The sequence below is a fragment of the Otolemur garnettii genome, unplaced genomic scaffold, assembly GCF_000181295.1.
Source record: "Otolemur garnettii isolate 467f Iridium unplaced genomic scaffold, OtoGar3 scaffold00212, whole genome shotgun sequence".
NCBI classification, from domain to species: Eukaryota; Metazoa; Chordata; class Mammalia; order Primates; family Galagidae; genus Otolemur; species Otolemur garnettii.
Window position 1 is genome coordinate 1,332,815 of NW_003852607.1, and position 5,197 is coordinate 1,338,011.

Below are 5,197 nucleotides of genomic sequence, written 5' to 3' on the forward strand. Positions count from 1 at the left end.
AAAAAAAAAAAAGAAACTTGGACTCCAGTTATCCACTTCAGTTATCACAGGTGAAATAACCAATGGGACCTTGTGGGGAGCATACACTAAGCCAGCAGCATCTCACGTACAGCCAGTAAGTGCAGTTCTGGGCCATTCTCCCATAGGTCTCTTTATTCAACTAAAAACCATAAATCATGTTGACAGCATAATGCATAAACTTAATTCAAGTTATTCAAAGGAAGGCACCTCAAGTAATTATTAACCATCAGAAAAAGGGAAACAGGCTGGGTGCCTGTAGCTCAAGCAGCTAAGGTGCCAGCTATATACACCAGAGCTGGTGGGTTTGAATCCAGCCTGGGCCTGCCAAACAACGACAACTGCAACCAAAAAATAGCCAGGCATTGTGGCAGGTGCCTGTAGTCCCAGCTACATGGGAGGCTAAAGCAAGAGAATCACTTAAGCCTGAGAGTTGGAGGTTGCTGTGAGCTGTGATGCTACAGCACTCTACCCAGGGTGACAGTTTGAGGCTCTGTCTCAAAAAAAAAGGAAACAAAGGAAAGGAAAATGTTGGAGGCATAACATGTGATTGCAACTTAAACATTACAAATTGGGAATAAACTTGCCTAACTTGCTTCAGTTATTTTTATCTATCCCTGGGCAGGAATCAGGCAATAGTAATCATTGGAGGCTAGGCCTTCTGTTCTCAGTCATCAGGTAATAATAGGGCTTCATGAAGCACCTGAAAGGTTGGGGGGGAGGACAAGAAACTGGACTGTGGTCAATAGGACCCCCAGAATCCTAACCCTTACCTGAGCTTGCTGGGTGCCAGACATCCTGTGTACACCACCAGGCTATTGTTAGCCTTGAGGGTTTTGAGGAGCTTGGACTCTGGTCAAAAAGCCCTCCTGAAATGCCTGGCCTAAACTACACTACACACCTAACTCCCACAACTCTCCTTTGGGCACAGTCCTGGGAAGGGCTTCACCCCCAGCTCTAGGTTAAGGAGGAGTTGTGGCCCTGGGTGTCAGTGCTGTTGGGCGGCAGGGACTGTTCAGGGACCACACCTGGGTGCACTTTCAGCTCTCTGCAGAGGATGATTGGGCCAGCTGCATGTGAAAGTCATGAGGTAACATGGTACGTTCTGGAAAGGATGTACCTTGTTACCCTCTCCCCTCTCTTAGGGGAGATCTTTTCTCCCCGATTTTCTATTAAATTTCAATCTAAATTGTGTGAATTGCTGTGTTTCTCATGCTAAATTGTTTGTGACCAAGAATAGTATGGACAGATAGACATCAGTGATACAGAGTGTTTGATTCCATCATCTGTTCTTTGTTGTTGTTGTTGTTGCAGTTGTCATTGTTATTTGGCTGGCCCAGGCCAGGTTCAAACATGCCAGCCTTGGTGTATGTGGCCAGTGCCCTACCCACCGAGTTACAGGAACTGCCTTCATCGTTTGTTTGTTTGTTTGTTTGTTTGTTTTTCTCTTTTGAGACAATCTCACTATGATGCCCTCGGTAGAGTGCCATGGCATCACAGCTCACAGCAACCTTCAAATCTTGGGCTCAAGCGATTCTCTTGCTTCAGTCTCCCAAGTAGCAGGTGCAGGTGCCTGCCACAATTCCTGCTATTTTTTGTTCCATTTGTATTGTTAGTTGGCTGGCCCAGTCCGGGTTCGGGGCCAGGTTCGAACCTGCCAACTTCGGTATATGTGGCTGGTGCCATAACCATCATGCTATGTGCGCCAAGCCCCATCATCTGTTTTAAAATATGGAATCAACATAAATGTCTGGCATTGGGAGACCGATTCAGTCATTCTCAGTGTTTCCCTCCCACAGTGGCTGTGCTGTTCCTGTGGGGGCTTTTTTTTTCACAGACAGGGCTGTGTTACCTAGACAGGATGGATTGATTACATTCCCTGCACCTTCCAATTCCTGTGCTCAAGTCATCCTCCCATCCCTGCCTCCCACGTAGCTGAGAGTGCAGGTACACATCCCTGCGCCTGGCTGCTTGTTTTTTCTGTGTATAGAGAGAGGGTCTCTTGATGTTGCCCTGGCTGGCATTGAACTTCTGGCATCAAATAATCCTCCCCTTTGGCTCGGCGCCTATAGCTCAACCGGCTAAGGCGCCAGCCACGTACACCTAAGGTGGCGGGTTCGAATCCCCAGCCCGGACCCGCCAAACAACAATGACGGCTGCAACCAAAAAATAGCCGGGCGTTGTGGCGGGCGCCTGTGGTCCCAGCTACTTGGGAGGCGGAGGCAGGAGACTCGCTTGAGCCCAGGACTTGGAGGTTGCTGTGAGCTGTTAATGCCACGGCACTCTACCCAGTGGGACAGCTTGAGGCTCTGTCTCAAAAAAAAAAATAATAATAATCTTCCCCTTTGATTTCCCAGGGTGCTTGCATTTGCACACGTGAGGCACTTGCATAGCTGGGAAAAATTCTTCAGTGATTGTTTCGTTGTGATATTTTATACTGCAAGTGTCAGGTTATATATTTAGAGGTAACATATGTCATAATATGTTCATGGCATTTAGCAAGCTGCCTGTTTTCTTGTTCTTTTCAAAATTAAGTTTCTGTTCCCTCAATTTACATAACATAGAAGGATCACATCCATGGATCCCCTGGGTTTATCAAGCCTTTGCTCTGTGGATAAGGGTGTTCTAGCCTACTCTGTATCCAGCATTGAAAACTAAGGCACAGGCTGGGTGTCATGACTCAGAAGTGTAATCCCAGCACTCTGAGAGGCTGAGATGAGCAGATCTCCTACACTCAGAAATTTGATACCAGCTTGACCTAGAGCAAGACCCCATCTATAAAAATATCCAGGCCACAACACCCGGCTATTTTTTGGTTGCATCTGTCATTGTTGTTTGGCGGACCCAGGCTGGATTCCAACCCACCAGCTCAGGTGTATGTGGCTGGCACCTTAGCTGTTTGAGCACAGGCGCCGAGCCAAGTGTTCCAATTTCATTGAAATCTCTTTCTGAGGACATAATTCTAATAAGGTTCATAATTTGTGGTTTCCAGGCATATAGAAATCTCAGTTATACTTTACTACAAAAGAATATGAAAGACATTAGTTCAAAGTAGAGTGTAAAAAGAAATTTTATAAATGAACACTAAGTCATTAAATTAGATGTTTGCAAGTAATTTCTTTCTAAGCACTTGCTAATTATAAAAGCTCTTTAAAAAAATCAGATAACCTGTTTGAATTAAGTGAGAAAGGCTGTTCTTAGTATAAAATGAATCGTGTTCACACTGAAGCACTTCAGCCCCAACTTCTACAGAGTTCTGTAACTTAGAAGGCACTTTGTTGCTAAATGAAAAAAAAAGTCATATCTTTTCCACATCTTAAAAAATTACACTGGACTTAACACTTTTAAGTGAGGAATAACTCACATTAGAGAGAAATCACTGCTTGCCTTATGAATGCAAAATAAATTCTCTAGACTCCCCTCTTTGTAAAGATTATCACTCACTATTAAGGTATGAACCTAAGTTAAGTACAGTTTGAGAAAAAAAACAGACATCAACTTCCATATTGGCTAGAATAGGCATGCCCTGCAGGGAGCTCCTCTGTTTTTGTTCAGCATTCTCTCAGTCTTTTGAAAATCCCACTGCATTCCTAGGATCACTGAAGAGGGAAAGAGTAAATCATAAGGCCCTGACAGCAACCTTCATCATGTCAAGGTAATGTTTAACTCAATGATATTTCATCCCATTTCCTATTGACAGTGTCTCCCCCATCTGTTAGAGTATTTGAGGTTCTTCATGTGACAGACCCTTACTTCTTTGGCTCTAGGCATAATATTTGCATTTTTGAAAAAATGCGTTTAGTCAATATTTTTCAAACCGTGTACCTAATTTCCTCATATGTAACTTCTAAGTTTTCCTTTACAGACCAGAATTCATAGAAAACAAATTGGTTATGAAATACCCATTCCTAATTTAGAGCAAAGCTATATAACATAGCAATCTCCATTTATTACCCTCGGTCCCATGCAAATTTAAAGAAAAAAATAATTCCAGGTCCCAATATAGACGGTGAAGCTACTTCAACTCAAACATGGTAAAACACATTTCTGAAATGTTCCAGTCTTCAAGAGAAATGTAGTGTTTTAATCAACATTATAGATCAAATGTTTTGCCAGAGAACACAGTATCTGACGTGGTCACAGAAAGTCATTTTGGTAACATAACACATGGCCAAGTTTCTAAGACTAGAATTCAAGGCATTCTCCTGGGATTCTGTCCTTGCTTCAGGCTCAGTAGAGACACTGATCAAAGCTTGGTAAAAATAATCTGGTTGGAAGACTGTGTGTAATGTTCTCCAGCAATTCAATAGGCCACCAGAGTTTTTCAGAGGTCTGTGCCATTTCTCCATGGCAGCCTCTGCCAGAATCATAGTCTTGCCCATTCTCATCTCATACCTGGCACCCAGATGGCCCACATCACTACTGCCTGCCCTCCTTACAGCCTGCACCCCATTCTGTGGGGATGATCCTGTCATCCAGACAAGTTCCACTTAGGTACCACATGGCGTTTTCTGCATGTGCTCTTGAATAGTCTTCTACAAAGCAGAATCTGCGTGCTGTTCTTTCCATTTTATCCAGACTCATAATGATTTTCTTTATGTTTCTGCTTTGGCTGAAGAGTTCATAGACTTCTTCTTCGGTTGTGTACAAGGAACAATTTTCAACAATGTACAGTTTTTCTTTCCTTTTCTTTCATTTTTTTACTTTTTATTTTTGAGACATAGCCTCACTCTGTCACACTGGATAGCATGCTGTGATGTCATAGCTCACAGCAACCTCAAACTCCTGGGGTCAAGTAATCCTCCTGCCTCAGCTGCCTAAGTGGCTGGGACTACAGACAGCCACCATGATGCCTGGCTAGTTTTTCCATTTAAGGTAGACATGGGTTCTTGTTCATATTCAGTCTGGTCTCAAACTCCTGAGCTCAAAGGATCCTTCTTCCTTGGCCTACTGTAGTGCCAGGATTATAGGTGTGAGACACCATGCCACATTCTGGTACAGTTTTTCTTGAGTAGTTTTTCTTAGTCTTTAGTGTCACCCTGGAAGTGCAGGTCCCGGTAGTGGCTCAGCTTCTGCCCTCCATGCTCAGGAGGCCAGCCAACATAGTGCAGGGAGGTGGACAGGCACTGGGACACTCCCTACTCTATCACATTAATGAGTTGTTATCAGTAAGAAGGCT